Source organism: Gadus macrocephalus, chromosome 20 (assembly GCF_031168955.1).
Source record: "Gadus macrocephalus chromosome 20, ASM3116895v1".
Classification (NCBI taxonomy): domain Eukaryota; kingdom Metazoa; phylum Chordata; class Actinopteri; order Gadiformes; family Gadidae; genus Gadus; species Gadus macrocephalus.
The window spans coordinates 20,412,441-20,433,368 of NC_082401.1; positions in this window are offsets into that span (position 1 = coordinate 20,412,441).

Consider the following 20,928-nt stretch of genomic DNA (forward strand, 5'->3'; position numbering starts at 1 on the left):
ATGTTATATATTGCTTTGTCAAATTCTGTGCAAAATTAAACTCCACATTTCCTCTCCTGGTCCCGTTGTTATCATGCCAATCAAAGGCTTCAGTCCTACATGGCCAAAAGCTCAGAGAGGGATGTCATTTTGGGCCTACTCCTACATTTAGTCATAATGAGGTGTCTATGCATCCCTTATAACTCAAGAGAAAAGTTAGAAGTACTTAAGAGTTGCCAGAACTGCATTAAGGCGGCAACTCCTTCATGTTTGGCACAAACGTATGATTAATTCATAAATAATAATAAATAGTTTTTTTGTGTAGAAAGCAGAAAACTGTTTTGGTTTCCCTGCAATTTGTCTTTACTCAAAAGCTCTGCGAGTAAAATGCAGAAGATCTAACTGTCCCCTTATCCCAATCAAACCGTAAGATTAACTATGAACTGCAATGACATTATATTAAATGAACATGCGTTGCAATATGAATTATGTACATGGAGAAAGGTGGAACTGACAGTAGCCTAAGCTATTAAATACTCATCCATCATTCTGCCTCTTTAAACCATCTGAAGCTCCTAATAACAATAAGCCTACACCTTTTCTATTGAATAAAAAATGTATACAACAATATTTACATATCAATAAATGTTTATAGCTCTATATGTAATTGTTGTGTCATTAAGAATCTTTTAATGGCAGGTGGAGGTGATATTCACTCTTAAGAGCCGGGTGCTCCTCATCAGTGAGAGAAGGTATTGGAGCTTTGATTCACTCCCACTGAGTGGAGCTCCCTTTAGTCTGAGATGCTGGATAACTACTGGCCTTGATTGTTGTTGTTCCTTTTAATGTTCTTGCTCTGGGGGTTGTTAGGTGAAGCACACAGCTCAGTAAGTGAGGATGTTATTTCGGAGGAAAACAGTTGTGTTCATGAACACATCAATTTTACATTTATGTATAGAGACCCAAGGACTATTATTGCTGTTATATTTAAAAGCTTGTTTTGCAGATTTATTCCTAGGGACATGAGCAGTATTTAAATTGGCTGTTACATCACATTTTACCATTAATATTTGTATTCAACCTTTAATGTCTAACTAGACAATAGCGCAGACCATAACTCAGAACTATGATGGACATAATAGAAATGCTATCATTGTGACGATAACACAATCTTCCCTTTATGGAAGATATATTTCTCTTTTGTTGTTTTATTGTAATCAATTGATTCATTATTTCAGTCAGTCAATATGCACAGTTTATATTTTGCAAGAAGTTTGAACTGTATAAATGTTTATTTTCTACGGTATTATTATAACATTTGCCACAAATTTCCATCATAGTCATTGTTTTGGTCCCCGGGATAATATGAGAGAAAGCTTTTATCGTAATTTCCTTAAGAGATAATATTTTGCATTTCAGAAGAGGCAAACTGATAATGTATGGTTAAAGCCTAATTAATGTGCGTCAAGCAAAGATCCACTTCTTTGCTTAAGGAGGTAAATAATATTTTTTTGTTCATTTTGAGATTGCTTTTCCCGCAAATGCATTTGAGAATCAGAGATAGTGCAGGCACTTGAGAGTGAAAGGACTTCCAGTAGCGGTTTCAGCTGGATAGTTTCCATCATTGTAAATTGATTTTCTAAATGCCAAAGACATTGCTTCATAGATTTGGCTTCCTCGGAGAAGAGCAAACTAATTTAGAAGGAATATAATGCGGACTGCCGGTACATCCCCATGCATTGCTGAACCAAATCAAGAGTAAATGTTGATTTCACCGTGCCCTTTTGTAAAACATACCCCCACATCCAATCTCTGACAGATCATCTCCAACAGCCATCTTGATGCAAATTGGGTGGCCTCAATGTCACAGGGGAGATCCCTGAGCTGATGGCAGCCTATAGTTAGAGGTTAATCTTTATATATATATATATATATATATATATATATATATATATATATATATATATGTATATATATATATATATATATATATATATATATATATATATATATATATATATATATATATATATATATATGTATGTATACATATATATATATATACAAAAAAGCTGGACCTTTTATCCGGGTGCTGTGGAAGCTTATTATGAATTGAATTATGACTTTGAATTGTTACCACCCAATTTAGTAACCTTTTAATTACCTTTTTATTCATCCAGTACTCATTGAGCTATCATCGTTATCTTTAATCGTCTAATATACTTGGGAATGAGGGAATTAAAGTGTCAACTGTAAAATTACAGGGCATGTTATGGGAGCATACATATGATCGTACATGTGTACAGAGCAGGTCTCATATCGGCCCACTAGAGGATTAATATACAGTATCAAAATATTGCTGCTTTGAGATTCTACCTGATAAGAAGTAAGTGGTTACTCAAATAAATAGGAATTTGTGACTAATGACATATTTTAAAGACACGGAATGGAACACATTTGAGCATGATTAATGGACAATATCAATCACCCTGGCAGATTGAGATGAAACTTTTATGACAAATTGTTGAAGTTATTATCAGCACTGGTAATTATCGGAAGGAAATTAAAAACTGCACGTAAGTCTAATTTCTGAGATGCACAAATAAACAAAAATGAGTTAATATTAAATTAAGTACCACAAGTCTCTTCAATATTGGGGACATTGCTATTGGTTGGGGCTTATAATGCATTCATGTATTCAGTAAACAAACACGACTAATGTCTTGCAAAGCTTACAAGCATTTTGGCACGTCAATTAAATACAAAGTGGGTGCTTTAGATCCTTCTTTGATATATGACCTCTTTCTAAAAGTGATAAACTCAGTGTCTGCAGAAAGAAGCCTTAACTTATACTTTTATTTGGGATTGTACTCAAATTTGGGCAAAAAACCGAATCCTTGGCAAAAGTGACCTCGTCCAAAAGTGAACATTTCTTAAATCTGAAAAAGAAGCCACTAGAGAAAGAGTCTTCCGCAGACTGATAATGATGTTTTGAGAATTGTTTTGGCCTTGCCTGGATGGACGGATCAATAAATTGATTTGCCATTGTTAATATTACATTTGTACTTTCTCTTTATCATGCCACTATATAGACAATATCGCCCAATATCTCTGTGGAGTTTGCATGCGATGTGATTGTGTTCATATTATGTGTATTATTTTTTAGCTATCTCTTACAAAAAGTTAATGTATTCAAGGTTAATACTCTGGCCAAGAAGCCTTAACCTCGGGCCTGGCCTTGGACCTGAAGCAGGTCCCCCTGCTCTGTACTGCGCTGAGGCGGCACTCTCCCACTAAAGGTGGGAGGCTTAACATTGGATATTAGCCTCTGCTTTGGCTCTCTGTACTGTTTATTCAAATTTCAACGACCAGATAGTGTCCCTGGTGAGTGTCCCACTCATTCTTATCCGAATTAATCGTAGAATACCATTGTTTTATCTTTTCTAAATATTGTAGTTTTTATTTCGTTTGAAAATTACAAATATTGCAGATTCTCACAGCAATAACATTGAGCCCTTGGTCGATGGAAGATGGCTGACAAGTTTATTAGTCCCAAGTGTCACAGTTCATGATTCAACCAAGTGAATCATCAACTGCCAAGTGAACTTAACACACCTTGTGTACCTAGAAAATGCGCCAAATGAAAAATGAAAAGAATGTAGCACTCTCTGATCTGTTCACTTGAATCCCTTCTTTCCTGGTGTTCCATGTCATTGGTGCACACCCTGTTACTGGTAATATTCTGTCAATGACCTGCAAGTGTGAAATCTGCCACTGACGCTGGCAAATGTCCCCTGGCATCTGGTTCCTTGTACCTTAATGCAGGTAAGACGTATCCTATCTAGCTCAGGTTGGCATACCGTACACCCTGATCTTTATGGAAGCTGTCAGGATGGCCTCTCATTAGGTTGTGTCTGGTCTCGTGTCTGGTCAGATACAAATCTGTCATCAGGCTGGATGGAATGGGGATCTCTTAACAGGTTGGATGGATCTGTTACCAGGCTGGATGTGAGTTTCTTTTCTGGGTGGAATTGGGATCTCTTATCAGGTTGGATGTGGCTCTTTTATCAGGTTGGACAGGGGATCTCATAGGGTAGGATTTGGGTCTGTCATCAGGTTGATTGCAAGTCTCTTCTCTGGTCGGATGTTGGTATGTTATCAGGTTGAATGCAAGTCTTTCATCAAGTTGGATGCCGCAACTTACCTTATTTAGAACCTCCTCCAAATAAGTCACTTACTGTGGAAAACTCTTCCTACTTGGAACTATGTACGACGTCTAAAAATATGAACGGGAAAGCCTATTTTAGTGTCTTTCTCGTTTTGCCCGCTTCCAGCCTTTATAGATATTGTTGCTGCCAATGAGACATAAACTGGTTTATTGTACCCTCATTATGACCACTTTGTTTTATCTCAGCCCCTGAAGCAGACGTTATACTCCAAGCAAATAAAGAAACGCAGATACGAAACAAACCCCAAGCTATTTATTTATGTGTGGATAACACCTATGAACGGTGGCGAACGTTCTCTTGCATGTTGTTCAAAGGCGCTATTGAATATTGATATATGTTAATGCATTTTACATTTTGGCATTTAATTAGGCCCTGTGCTACTCTTGCAGATGCAGTTTGGAAGTGATTGTAGGGACCTGGTATCTCTCAAAGCTAATCAAGTGATTAGCCATGGAGACGGCGGTGTCACGCTGACCCTGAGGACATGCCTCTGAGACGCCACATACCGGTACCTCTGGATCAGCCAGGTTCACAGATAGATATTAGATTATAAATAGTTCACTTTACCTGTGGTAAATGAAGCCTTTGGATTTTATACAAAGTCAACTTGTCCCATCAAAATGGGTGCTCTTCTGTATGTAATAGCAAAAGTTTAAAAGTAGCACACTGTGTCATATATTTGACTTAAGATGGTTCCATTCTGAGTGTTTCATAAAAAAAAAGTTTCTCTTCAGTTGTGTTTGTTTTTACTTTGCTTTAAATCTAAAAGCAATATTGCACTATAAAGGTATTTTTGACCATTACTCATTTTCCATTTGTACATCCATTTTGTATGTGACCAATGAAACGTGATTTACAGATACAGTTTATTTCATTTTGAAAATGGCTTAGAGCTAAATGATTCATATGGTGTGTTTATTCTTGGCATTTTCTACGATTCAACTGGTGAATTGAGGGTTTCAACAGCAGCTGTGAAATATTGTACACTCTACGATCCATTTAAATGGATCAAAACTATTCCCGAGAACGAACGACATGGACACAGAAGGCTTTTTGGAAGAGTGCTTTGGTCAGAAACACAAGCGTGTGGCGTATATGCATGAGCGGTTGATGGACACACCGGGAGGGAAGCATCTCTTTCAGTCCGATGTGCCCTTATTGCTTCAAGCAAGCGCAAAGATTACAAGAAAATAAATAAAGCACTGACCATTTCCACCTTTAACATGAATAAAATAAACATCATATCCCTGTAGCTTTAGCCCAAACTCTCTGGCACACGCTCTGTCCAAGAGTCACTTTTGATAAGAAGTTCAGCCACACAAATTGTTTACTATTTGTTGTTTGTACACTCTCCATTTACTTAGACAGATAAAATCTGAATCAAACAATATTCTCACACAGCTACCGTTGAAAATATTGACATGGGAATATATCTCTATTACATACAGAGAATTCCACAATTTGTTGTGCCTCTGCATTTGGAAAGCAGGGGGAAAAGGAGCCTAGCTTTCATTTGAGCCTAGCTCAGCTCTACTTGATTAATTGTTATGGGAAGAGGTAGCGATATGGCAATCTCATATTCACAGTGCGGGAACAAGCCGGCATTATTTTTAGAACTGGCGACTGCCAAGGTTCCCAAACTATGTGGCATGTATCTGCTCTCACCGCCTCGTCTCAGAAGACGCCGGTATAGCACTTGGAATCCCATGTGGGTGGAGGACAATTAAAATCATCTACATATTTCACAGATAGTGCCACGGCTCGCAGTCCGCGGACGTCAAATACAGCGCTGGATGGAAGGGTTGTCATCGTGGTAGTGTTCTAATTAATAGCCAATTAAAGGCATTATCCGGGAAAATTGTATTTTCCACACTTACTCCAATTAGGTGTAACTTGATAAATGTCAGCTGAGAGTGGCCACAGCGAGTCATCAAAGTATGTCAATTAAATTAAATTTGAAAAGGTTCCCGTGTCCGATGGGTCCTGATCTATTTATATCTTTTATTTATTCTTCGGTCTGCAGAGTGTTATAGTCACCAATATTCACATAAATTCACTCAGGATCATCAGCCCCATTACAATGTTAATGCCCATTGATGAATGAATAAAAAAAAAACTTGGCACGGCTCGTAGATCTTTATGATTAATCTTATCCGCTTTTCAGAAAGTGGTAATGTAATTATTGGAGAGAGAGAGAGAGAGAGAGAGAGAGAGAGAGAGAGAGAGAGAGAGAGAGAGAGAGAGAGAGAGAGAGAGGTAGAGAGGGAGAGAGGAGGAGAGACGGTGGGGCTAATTAACCTTGTGGAGGTGAAGGAATGTGTGATGCTGCTGTTGTTTTAACTGGTGAACCGCTGTCTCTCAAAAATGATTAATGGTTCCGGACGCGGGGGTTTGGTGGTAAACACCGAGGGAAAAGGACACCTTGGGATGGGGGCTGTACAGCGGGAGGCAGGCCCGGCGGGCTGGGTTTTTGTGTGGGGTATAGGTTTGCTTAGATGCCCCGTTGTCGTCTCTAGTTGGGCCCGGTAACAGAAAAAAAAAACGAGGCAGGGTTAAAACACTCTCCTGGGAGTGGGAACCCTGGTATATTACGCCGCGTACCCTTCCCACGAGGGCTCCTCAACCTTGCGGGCTCAACAGGGGTTCCACTTTCCTCTCGAAAATGTCATGCAGAGGGTATCTCAGGTATTAATTTGAACACGAGCTCAGGGTGTATCCCAGGGCACCTCACTGATGTAATTACATGTTTTGCCATTATTCATATTCAGAAACAGCATATAGCGCACTCTGAGGACTGCAGGGGGGTGTGGGGGGGGGGGGGGGGGGTGCAGACAAGATGCTAGATGCGGTTTCCCACTGATGCTATTTGTAGACAAAAATAAAATGAACCGCGTTCTGCCTGGGTTAGGATGCATCTTGACTTCATTCCGATGCACAAACCAGTTGTGTTTGCTTTTCACAGGTGATGTTTTTCACTTTGTGGCATCAATTGATTCTTTTCATTTAATGATGAATGAATGTGTGGAAAATAGCTATTTTGAAGGAGCTATTTGTAAAGGTGCAACTTTCAGTAGATGAGAAAAAATAAAATAAAAATCATATCATGCAAATTTTAAATACATAAAAAATGGCCACGGGTGTTATGGGCGTGGCTTACTTTAACTGTCAATTGATAAAGATTGATTAAGGTTTACTTTCACTACCATTATCTCCAAACCAATAGAAACATCTCCATGTATTAGGGGCAATTATGTATTCTTCTTATCTGGCAATATGTAAACATATGTGTTGAGGAGTGATCCATTCAAATAAGGTAGAATTTATGTTATAATATAATATATGTTTGGATATCCAAGATAGCATTCGAAGAAATCCCAAGTGCATTTACTTATTTTCCATATCTATATATATATATCTATATAGAATAGTATGAAAGCTTTGTTTTCCCAGGAACCTTGGCTTTAGTAAACTTCCAGGCATGCATCAATTATATTGTAGGACTGGCAACTGAATATTGTAGTAATGACAACCAACCGTGCTTATTTAAACGTTGCATATTGAAGGCAGAAGTTACAGTGAGCATCAATGGCATATTGAATGAGCATTATATATGCGTTGCACATATTAGTTAGTAATATTTAAAGCCAATGATATACTGTACAATTACATAATAATGATGACATGCCGATGTGACTGTTGTTTAATGTCGAATAACAATTGGATATTTCATATTTTGAAGAAAGTTGCAGCCAGTAACAGCTTGGGTCAACAATTAATGTCCTAGGAAAAAAAGCAACACAATATGATGATGAATGACTCAGCCATGACATTCTCACCACTGAGATGCTACACACAAGCAGATGGGCTATTCTTGTCTTGCTTGCACTGGTGCACGGCACAACATACAATCACAACTCTTTGTGCGCAGTCCTGCTGTCTGGGTCAATGCCGTGCTACACATCCGACAAGAGCCTCCATCCATATCAATTATACACTTAAACACACCACAGATGAATGTGTGAAAGCATGCCACATGGATTCCCAGCCCCCTGTTGCATTGATAATGTTGAGGTTAACTTTATTAAAGTTCTTTGGCTTTGACAGCACCATCGTTGGCAGGAAGTCCCCGGGTTTTTTTCGGAAAAGCAGAACAGATCATATTTATTAAAAGAAACGTCTGAATCAAGCCGTGCCCAGATGGTGTGTGGGTTTGAAGTGGCTTTTGTCAGAGTGGCCTAGCTAGCTATACTTTGCATGTATTTGAAAGACCAAGACACGATATCAAACATGTATACCATTGTTTCATGTGAAGTGTGTACATTTATATTTTTGGGGGATTTTTTAACACTGACACCACTTACTTAAATTTAAACGTACACCATTGTCTGATTGACCGGCTAACTGATTGGATCAAAAACGAGATGATAATAAACAAATAATCCACTTTGTGATAGGATCTCCACTCACTTTTACTTTCATGTTTAGAGTTCAGGGGAGGACCAAAATAGAGCGAGCGCGACCGGCCTCTGCAGCGTCATGCGGGTTCAAGTGAAATACATGGCCTATACTCTTCCATTGTCCCTGTCAGGCTCCTCTCGCGGAGACAAATAAATTGCCTCAAAAGGCTCGAGGCCTGTTTACCATAGTGCATGCGCACAAACTCAGTGATGTATTCACACTGCCGGAGCATGGACCATCGGCTTTCTCCCAGCGAGGGCGGCCCTGCAGTGGAAACTCATTATAAGCATCTCCATGTTTATTCCCCAAGGTGGAGGAACTATTATCAAGCATGTGGCATATGGTCACCCTCATCCATGCCCGAGTCTAGTTTTGTTTCTTACACTTCTCCCGGCAGGCCCCGCAGTCCTATGCTGAGAGGCGCGATGACAGTCCATCACTCTTTTAATCCCTTCCGACCAAGAGCCAGGCAGCGGTTTGAAATGGGTGTCGCTGGTACTAGCTTTATCAAGCATGACACCTTCTATGCCGGCCTAATACAGCACAGATGGCACATCGGGAGTTGTCCCCGTTTGTCACAAAAATAAAGGATTGACTGGGCGCCAGTGGAATGCCATGCCGCGGAAGTTTTAGTTGGGTTACCCAAAGCGGAGTTTGAGACTGACCGTGGAGGATTACGATGAGTTCGTTTTTCGGTGTTTTGCTGCAGACAGTATCTGAAAATGGTCAGCATTCCTGGTAAAGATGTGTTTAAAATAAGACACGAATAAGTCTTCCTCTTACCATGACCTTGGAGAGCTGTGGGATTTTTTTGCCCTGAATGATCCGGAAATTATCCGTGGGTCAATTTCAAAGTGAATGCTGAATAGAGAATGTGAACAACGTCACTGCCAGAATATTGTTAAAGACCAACAAAAAATGACAATAAGAATTCCGATATCCAAAGCTTTTCGTAGAATTTCCACGGGACACTGAATACTTTACCCTTGGTCCCAGCACATGCTAAGAGAATGATGAAAAATGTGTTCTGTGTGGTTGTAAGCGGCTGTTTGTGTTGTCTGCAACCCTCGCCTCTATTTAAGTCTCTTCCTGAAGCGGAACATTCCATTTAGGATCCACGATGAAATATCTAAAGAGGGTAAAAGACAATAAAACCAAATCAGCCATTACCCATATGGCCCGCTCATTTTCACAGGGTATAGGATCATTTTTTAATGCGACTTCCCTTTGATCTCAATAATTCCAGTGTTTTATTAATGCCCGGAACAACTTATTTCACAGATTACTGGAGATAAAGGAACACTGTATTATTCTCTCATTAATCAGATGTGTGTGTAGGAGGGGGGGGGGTTGCCAGTTTGGGTCTCTTTCATCTTGCCACAGTGCTGGAAGGGGAGGGGAGCCTGGGAAAGTATCCATAATGGGCATAGCCTCGTTTTGTTTGTTTTTAAATATTGCGTTACTTACTTGGCTGGTGGAGAGGCGGTGCCCGCGGCTGCCCGCGATCCGGGCTTCAAGCACACCTCCGCCGTCTCGTTTCTCATTCTAATAACCCTCTTTCAAGTTGTGGATGGGGCTTTTAATGAGCATAAACACCCAGCAACATAGCTCGCCCTGCACAGTCCCCCGGCTGTTGGAACTCCCAACCAGCGTCATTAGGGTCGTATTTGGACTGGAGAGATGATTCACTTTGACTCGTGCGCTGGTCCCTGATGGGGCAATAGCATGTCTGAGGCAGATCCAGGTTTTCACACGTCAAATGACTCGTCATACCTCGGAGCCATGACTAAGTCATGTTTTATGCTTTTTAATGGGTTCATAAGACTCCTGGGTATTATGCATGCTTTGAATCCATTAAAACGGACTGGTGGTTTTTCTCTTACTATTATAATTATGTTGGTATTAATGTTTAATTAAACCTTTTACATTGTCATTTATTGTTGGGGTGACATAAATCAAAGGGCCGGACACCAGCCCCCCCCCCCACACACACACACACACACACACACACACACACACAATTTAAGTGTACAGATCTATTACTGCAGGTGACAAAATGGTTCTTTTTTCAGTGGCGGCAGAGTGAGATATGGGAGACGTGGCCGTGCCTCGCCAGGAGATTTGTGAGGCAGTAATTGAGAGATGAGGTCAGGATGTCACCTGCAAGTTAAACAGCTCCCATGACCCCCCCCCTCCCCCCTCCTCCCCTCCCACATCCCTCCCTCCTTGCCTCCTTTAATGAAAGGTTTTCCCTCACACCATACATCAGCCACCGCTGTGTCAGTGAAGAACACACAGTGGACACACATTGGACACACGGTGACCACTATACCTCCACCAAACCTCCACTGTGTCTCCACTATTCCTCCAGGGTTCAAACATTATGAAAACACGCACGCTGTCTTTTTATATCCATTTTCGGTTTCATTTAATGTTTCCGCTACGGACATATTTATCCGGCTAGTATCATCGCCACTATTCATCTATCTATCTGCCTATCTCCCTTTCTCTTTATGTGTATCAGATCTCCTGCATTCAAATGTGTATGTGGTTCTTATGTTGAATATTAGATGGCCCAGTGAGTATAGCGTAGAGTTTTATATCATCTTGACAAGCCAATGCACTCGTTATCTGCATTTTTCTGACATTACTAGACTGGAAGGAAGTGACACATGGGTCCTAATTTACATTCTTCAGCCCCCAGGTTATGTATACATTATTTATACATTGAATGACAACAATAGTCTGTGATTTGACATCTCATTCAGGGTGCACGGGGATACTGCTGCTGAATTATTCGGAGAATGTCACGTGCAGTCGAAGGTGCTATAGCCTACCTCATCAGTTAATGTTTCCACACACATCCAAAATAAGAGCATTTATTCCAAAACGTTTGGGGTGTTGGCTCTGTCGTGTGCGGTGTCCATGGGGGACATTCATTCCGCCCTTCACATTACATCAGGTAGATCATCTCGTCGTCTGCCCAGTTCACTTCAAATCTCAGCTGTCTGCACTGTGGAAATTAGTCATTTCCATTTAAATGATATCATTCCAAAGAGTTTAGCCGGGCTCGCGCGTGGAGAGCACCGGCCCACCTCTCCCGTCGCAAGGTCACCTCAAGAATTTTCCTCTCTGCGAAATTTAAGCACAGCAAATTGATTCCACCCTAGAGTAAAGACCTTTTTCTGACTTGTGTGTGTGAGTGGTTTTGTGTGTGCGTGTGCGTGCATTGACATTCGTCTTTGGCGTCTTCTGTCCATGAAACGCAATTGCTTCCATCCACGAGGGATGTAAACATGGCAGTTTGCTCAGAGGCGAGGATGCATAACACACAGGAAATTAAACAACAACCTCAGCGACGCTGTGTGGGAACGTAAACACGTTTGCCCCCTCAAGGCACGGAAAAAAGCACGCTGCTCCCTCTCATGCACCACTCGCACACATGTGCCCGCAGTCATGTAACTCAACTTCAATCACGCATCATTCAAATAGGTAATGTGTCAACATGCACCAGCACCCGTTAACTATGATCGCCAGTCGTCTTCAATTTTAAATATACTTGATTAAACATATTGTCAAAGCTCATACCGAAAGATGATTTTTAAAAAAACAGCTACCAAATAATTAACACTTTTCTCTACAGTTAGATAAAGTCAGGATCATGTGCTTGGAATGAACCAAACATAACCACTATTAAAATCCTCATAATCTGTCACAATCATTTGTAAGCATACCAGTAACAGAGCTGTCTTTGGGATGCTGCAGTGCTGCTAACACAAAGACTTGCAGGCCAAACAGTTGAGCTTTTTCAAATGATAAATGGTCAGGATGGCTTTGCCAACAGCTGCTCCACGACTTTAACCACGGCCCGACCCGCGTACCATCTGTAGTGCGCTGGCTCACACACGCGTTAGTCACAGCCCTCACCAGAGCCACTCGGTCTGTGCATCAGCCGTCCCCGAATGACGAACATGTCCTCGGTGTCTTTGTGAACGCGTGGCGTCGCTTCGTGCTACGTAGCGTGACACAATGCCGTACGGTGGATGAATGAATCCCACGAGGCCGTGTGTGATAGAAACGCTGCGTTACTTTTCCCCCCCCCCCACCATGACAGAATGGCAGACTCCTGTTTAAAAACAAAATGTACACGAGGCGGGCGATATTTCCCCACCAAGTCGTAAAATAAAAATCTAAAAACAAAATGCAAATGGTGGTGCGTGTCGGTTTAGAGAGGTTGTTTGTTTTTTAACCCCCCCCCCCCCACACACACACATACACCAACGACCTAACCCCTATCCCCGCCCCCCCTCCCTGCATAGGCGCTTTATAAACAACAGCAAGCTATGTCTGCGCCTCATTCAAGGAGCTCTCTAAAGCAAAGTGCTTTCACGCTGGGCCCTGTTTTATGACTTAGACTAGGCTTAAGGCCGCTGGGACCCAGCCAGGGGAAAATCATGTGTATTTATCACGTTGAAGTTCAGGCCCCACAGACTCTTTATCATTCCAGGTGGTAATTTGATTCAGTGTAGAAATGATTTTTTTATAAAGCTCTTTGGAGGTTCAGGGAAATTACAGTGGTACAAGCGAGATACAAATGTGTGTGTGGGGGGGGGGGGGGTGGTGTGGGGGGGGGGGGGGGGGGGGTGAGGGGAGAGTAATTTTTCAACATTATTTCCGCCAAGAAGCCTTCATACTACATTTTTTGTAATCTTTTTTATTTGTATTGCACCTGAAACTGTATTTGTGCTTTTAACTTGGAACAAAAAGCCACAGCGACAGCGGATGTTTTAAACATCTTGTTAGCACAGATTAAGTTTACATTTGGAATGTGTAATATTGTTGCTTTTTCAAGGTCTGATCTATATTCACCTAATCTCGGATCCAGCGGTCTTAAAGGGGTAGTTCGGAATTTTGGACATAGGGCCTGATTCCCAAGTGAGCATTGGTATTCTATATCACTGGAGACAGTTTTCAACACATTTCATTCAGTCCTTCTAGTTGCAGAGTTCGCTCGTGCTGGGCTAGCGCACGGCAACGGGCAATGCTAGCCTGCTATTAAAAACAGTCTTACCCACTCCACAGTACACCCGAGGTAAATCAATTATAACGCCAGACTATAGATTTAAATGTCTGTGTTGATAGAATAATGTTAGAAATAAAACTAACCTTGCATCGCATGAATCATCGAGGGACTACTTTCTCAGCAGAAGCGGAATTTTACTATGCGCTGGTTAGGTTTGTAACCGAATCACGACAGAAGAACGTAAACAGAGAAGCGTGGGACAGAAGCGCAATTGAACGACTAGGCAACATGATGGTTCAGTGTGCTTTTAGAAATTGTAGAAATAAACAGTACAGATGGGCACCACAAAGTTTCCACCAATTTCCAGTGCGAGATCCAGAAAGGACTCAACTGTGGCTTGTTGCTGCTGGCTTGGACATCAAAACACCGGCTCGTACATGTACGATTCGTTGGATACAACGAATTCCTCATAATCGTCTTCAAAAGCAGATGCATCGCTAACTCCTCCAAACGTGGGCATATCTTGTTGATTGAATACGCTTATAGAATTCCTTCGTTCACTGTACTCTGCGTTTGTAGCAATGACAGCGGCAGGTAACCTAGGTATCAGTCCGCCGCTGCCATAGCCTACGTACAGGAATATAAACACTGCTGCTGAGACCCCGCAATTCCCTCAAAATGCAATGCAATGCAAGGTTGGTTTTATTTCTAACATTATTCTATAAACAGACATTTAGATTTATAGTCTGTCGTTATAATTGATTTACCTCGGGTGTACTGTGGAGTGGGTAAGACTGTTTTTAATAGCAGGCTAGCATTGCCCGTTGACGTGCGCTAGCCTAGCACGAGCGAACTCTGCAACTAGAAGGACTGTATGAAATGTGTTGAAAACTGTCTCCAGTGATATAGAATACCAATGCTCACTTGGGAATCAGGCCCTATGTCCAAAATTCCGAACTACCCCTTTAATGTGTTATAGCAGAACAAGGCTCAGCTCCTGGGCCGGAAACCAATAACTGGGGGGGGGGGGGTCTGAAACAGGACTAGTTTTCTGTTTTGTTTAGATATTCTGCGTGTGTGGATTAGGCTTTCAGAAGTGGATTTTCATAAGTGCATTCCTACAGGGGACAGGCTACACAGTGTTGGTAAGTATGCCTTACAGAAACGTTTTCTAAGAACGTGTGTTTGCTGTTAACTAATCAGTCTCCTAAAGATCTCCGCCTCCAGCAACATGATTGGTCGAAAAAAATATAAAGCACAGATTTGAGATCTTCTGCTATCAGACTTTGGATTAATAGTCAAAAGTCTGATTTGGGAGACAAATATTTTAAAAACATGTCTAGATTCGGCTAAATTAGGATTTACTTTTTGCCCATCTGGTCGTTTTTAGATTTATCACCCATCTCTAACTTTTACAGCTAACAACAACAACGTCATCACAAGATTCCCATTAACTAGGTTTCGTTCAGCCGTGTTTGACATGCTTTAAAACAACTAAAATCCAATGTACGCTGATTTAAGATCAATCTTATTGCATATTTATGGGAACATCTGTGTCTAGAAGTGTGCTCATTATAGCAATTCTTAAAAGTTGAATGATTACTTACCAAATATGAGTTTCTTAAGAAGTTTCTGATGGCTAACCGTGAGTAACCCTGTATGTTTGTTGTATTTTACTGTGCTTCTTTGCATTGGACTACTACACTTGTTTTGTCACAGTCAAAACCATTATAATATAACCACCCACTAAATGAGCAATCCCTGGTTAAGTAACCAGCGTGTGATTTATAATGTACAGTTGACAATTTCCTATTTCTAGGACAAATCACTTCAATGGAACAACAGGCCAAGTACAATGTGTGACTCACACACACACACACACACACACACACACACACACACACACACACACACACGCGCACACACACACACACACACACACACACACACACACACACACGCACACACACACACACACACACACACACACACACACACACACACACCTAAACACAATGGCTTGGCGCAAAACAATAGGGATGATGATTAATTGATCTTTATTAATCATGTATTACCCTAGCTCTTTGTACCTAAGAGCCGCACAGCAGGTTCCAAGAAAACATTGCTTGAATAATTGAAGCTAGTGTAAATGAACCAATGCATATTATGAATACACTGTAGATCTATCCTATATTCTCCCCTCCCTGCAGAAGGAGCCATAGCAGCTGCCTGCAAAACAGCAGTACTAGGAGGGAGGTTGGAGTAGGGGAGTGATGTCAAATTGCTGGCAGCCTGGTGTATACTCGTCTGAAGGGTGTGGGATGGATATATTGAGGCGGATTGACAGCCAGAGTGCACCGCTGGCGTTCCAAGAGCACCTGACCATTCAGCCCGCTTAGACCCGTCATTGACAGGAAACGCCCGCCTGCATCTTAATCTGCACCGACATGACAGTGCAACTTGATGAGTCTCTTTGTCCTCTTTCCCCCTCCGCTTCGGCTCTCACTCTTTATTTCTCTCTCTCTCTCTCTGTCTCTGTATCGCTCTCTCTTGCTCTCCCTCTTTCTCGCCCTTTCCCACTCTCACACTCTGTTGTTTGCCCTCTCTCTCTCTCTCTCTCTCTCTCTCTCTCTCTCTCTCTCTCTCTCTCTCTCTCTCTCTCTCTCTCTCTCTCTCTCTCTCTCTCTCTCTCTCTCTCTCTCTCTCCTACTTCCTGTGGTGTTTCATAAATCCGCTTTTGATTTCAACTTCAGCATGGTGAAAAGTCCCGTTTCCTCAGACGTGTCTGATTTCCTCACGTGCGCGACTTCAAAGTGTGCATGTCATAGTGGCCGGGACACGTCCTCATCTGCCTAAAAGCCTTTCGCCACCAAAGCCAGTCGTTAATTTGACAAATCCTCCCACTTAAATATGGATTCCATCTGCTGTGAAGAGACGCTTTTATTCCTCTTTTATTATCTGGAGCTGATTGAAAATCCTGTGATGAATGGTGTGTATATATGGCGGAGTCTTGTAAAAACACTGTGCAGGGCCATAACCTTGACCACGTTGATAAAAAAAAAAAAGGAATACTACGTAGGGTTCTCATTGGTTGGACGTTTGTAGTTATGTTTTTATGGATATTGTTTTAATGCTGTTTGATCAAAGTTCAAAGCTTTTTTTTCCACTAACACGACTAAGTAAGCATAATATTGCTTTATTTTGTAAAAATAATCCCAAATGAATCCATTCAAAGCCTTACACTCTGCAACGTTGTTTCTTTCACATTGTGATTTGAACCTATGTATTTGAACCGCTGTTTCTCGTTCATTTGATATCAACACCACCTTAAGGGTTTATTCAGAGATCATGAGTTTAGGATGGTGAGTCAGTACTGTGACTAGTCCCATAACTGCTTCAGGAATCTGTTTTCCCCACGCTATGCAGAACGACACTATGCATAAACGTGGAGGTGTATCCCCAGTGTTTGGCCTCCGATCCACAGCGATGCTGAGTTGCTGAGTGCTGAGGTGACGCGAGGTGTTGTTGTGTGCGTGCACAGTGTGAATGTGCCAGGGCGCTCGAGGTTATGGTGTGATCACTGATCCAGTAGGGCTCGGGTGCATTCCAACAGAGATGATCTCATGCAATGTAGAATAATATAAAAAATACCCTGAAATAGCATGGAGTTGCAGTTTGTGTGCCAGCCCAGTTTTTTTCTGGAACACTAATGTCAAACAGTATTCAGTCTGCAATATGTATCCATCCCAGTGTCTGGGTTTCCAAAATACTGTTCTACACAATCAAATATGTGGGGAACTTTCTGCTTTTACTTTCTCACTTGCCACCGACAGTATCATGATGCATGATTTTGATTTCTCTCCAGCAGAACACTATTTTGCAGTGAATGTTTGTACACAATATCTCGCTTCGTGAAGAACATTATAACAACCCTAGCATTCCTCCAATCTCTGTTTACCTTGGCCTCTACTGGCTTATTGCTTCAGTCATAACTATTATAACCGACATTATGATAATGCAATCTAACCCCTTACTTTGTATGAAATGTTTAAATTCATGATAACAAATTAAATTACTAAAAATTAAAGAAAGAGAGAGGGAAACAGTAAGAGTTCCCTGGCACCTTTAAGGAAACTGTGTTCCCTTCACTGGCAAGCAATCTGTTTTCTTCTTTGTCTGCCTAATTATACAATAAACTTCTGTCAATGACAGAATTTATATTCTTTATACTAATTGCTATACAAATTACATGTCTGGTTGCTATGATGTATGAAGGAACAACTAGAGTGCTTGAATTACAACATTATAAATTAAAGAAAGGAATCGAAGGATTTGTCTATGAACAAATTAAAATGCTAATAAAAACAATCTTTAGATTGAGTGGAGATTATTATGAATAAGTTTACATATAATTGCAGCCATTGAACACACAACATACTGCTTTGGACAGAAGAAGGGAAATGACGATAAACATGTGTCTGACAGAAATGTTTGATTGTTAAGTCAATGTTCTGAGGACACCCCAAACATTTACACACTAACCGACTGAAAAACATTTGCCAGTCCAGGGCTTAGCTCCCTCTGTACACCAGAGCTACAATTAAACAGCTCTGTTAGGTGTCAAACCCATTTTACATTCCTGTTCCCTTGATGTGGCGGCCTTATTAAATAAAACACTAGAAACGCATGGAAGCCACACGTCTAGAAGACACGTGTCGCGCGGGGGGGGGGGGGGGGGGGGGGCGTTAGACGCCAGCACCCTGTGACAGAGAACACATGTAAGAGACGTGTTCATGGGGAGGATATATGAGTTGTGGCAGAGAGTGGGCAAAACGGCCGTATATAGAGTACTGTTATACCGCTGGAGGCAAATGGCGACGGTCCATCACCGCTGCCGCCATGCATCAAAAGCCACTCAAATGTCAGTCTTTATGGCCCTCCATGATAGAAAATGACAAAATGCAAATGTCATCTCCATAATAAAGTGTGTGTATCACACACAATTAATTATGCATGAAGTCCTGACTGCCAAACTGCCACCATAGCTTTCGGCTGTTCATATTTTCAACGTTCTATGTAAAGATACGTTCACACATGGAAGAAGAAGAGTTTGCTGTTGTTGTTTTTGGTTAATTGGTAGGTGAAATGTGTTTTTGTTTACTTCCATCGCCTATCAATGGGTTTTGACCTCTTGCAAGGTGAGCCAACAATGTGTTTTATGTCTGTGTTTTTTTTGTATGTGTGGTTTTATTGAGCGATCATAAAGAAGCTCTCACTGGCCATTCCGCAGTGAGAAGGCCGCATGGGGGATTGAGCTGGTTTGTTTTTTGTCTTACCGTGTGTCAATGTCACAGGGCTCCCTGTCTCAAACAAATACAGGACTTTGGAGCTTATTTAACAGGAAACCCCCTGAATGCAGTGGAAGAAGACTGTCCAACTAATTTCCAAGGCAAATGGAGGTTACGCAGACAATGGCAATCTATTTGGTCTGATACAATCTTTGCTGCCTCGCACCAACTAAGCATTCCATCCATCTAGACAAGCAGAGGATAATTTAATTTAAGAGAGCAAATATGTTAAGTCAATGAACTAATCTGGTCCTTCTACAGACCATTAGGTAATTGCCCATCCAAGCCAACAGTAACACTTCCTAAAGACATGTGATAGGAGAAGCAGCAGTTGGCGTTAGATGTTCTAATCTCCTCAATTTACTATATATGTATAACCAAGAGAAAGTAAATGGATTTTGTGGCACATTGAATTAACAAGGTTGATATTGACTCCATTGACACATCATTTAAACTATGAATCCTGTCCAATTATTTCCATATTGAGTGACACCAAATTGGACAGGCATTATGTTAATTATAGCTAATAAATTAGTGTTGCAGGGCTAGGCATCTGTCTGTTTGGTTATAGTATCCATTTCTATTAAACGCTTGGCGGGAAAGGGCATAAATAGCAGAGATAATTAACTACATCGGTGAGAGTAAAGGGCATGTTCAAAACAGGTTGACTGGTTTGAAAGTTATACTGTTATACTTATTATTTATCCATGGCGTACCTTTCTTTGTATCTTTATCAACCTTGCAATTAGATTGATTTTTCCAAGCTATTTTGGTTAAGAACCTCAAAGTAAGTTCAGCGACAATGCTCTATAAACGGATGCACAAGGTTGCTTGACGACAAGGCACAGAAGCCGCGGGACGTCCGACCAAAAAGCAGGACCAAAGAAACCAAAAGACAGCGTCTCCCAGCAACTTCTTAGATCTGTGCTTGCGGGGGCCCCAGGAGACGATGACGAGGCTCCAGGAGTGGGCGAGGGGTCAGCCAGAGAGGTGAAGAGCGGTCCCAGCGTAGCCAACATCGCCGCCAGGAGGGGGTCAACCTGTCGGGTCCCTGTGGCCAGTGGCGTCTCCGGACGGACACGGAAGCTCGACCGGCCTCCATGACCTCGGGATGAAACCCCCAGGAGATCTGGACACAGTAGACTTGGATAATGGCTGATGTAAGTGGGAGGGCTGACCACAGAATAGATCCACCAAGCACATAATAGATGGTGATGGAGCCGATCAAGGTCTGACCTCAAGGGGATATTGACTTATCGCTTCGGGATAAAAACAGCCTCTGCTTTTTGCCTTATCAGATTATATTTAGAAGCTCAGTTTGAGTGGAAAGTGGCAATATTGTGAGTTGTTGTCTGTAAATCAAGTACGATTGAATATACAGGATTTCAATTTAATCTGGAAGGAGGGTTAATGCAAGGGAGGTAACTCCTCAGTTTGAAATGAACTCCTAAGCGGTGTTGAGCAGCGGAAAAATAGAAAAGTACCAGCCATGGCAGATTTTCAAGATGCATTTATGACAAAATAAAAAAAACGATCCCATCACAACACTGACAAAGTTCAATGTCGTCATGTTGCCTCGGTACAGCAAACTTTTTTTAATCAGTCAGACCTATACCGTCGCCCTACTTTCGTCAGGGTTCTTTCTGTACAGCAGACGTACAGTAGAGTGCCTGAGGACAGCAGTGGAGAGGAGGGAGTGCACCTATTGTGGCCAAAGCCTCCAAGCAAAATAAAGTTGTTTTCCACGAGACCTTGTCAGCAGCCGCACACCTCAGCACAACAGAGGAACAAATGGACCATTAAGCTAATGGAGCCACACGGACGGAGCACATGTTCAGCTACCATCTCCACAAACAACTCACAGCCAGGCAATTAAGACTAAATCCCACCT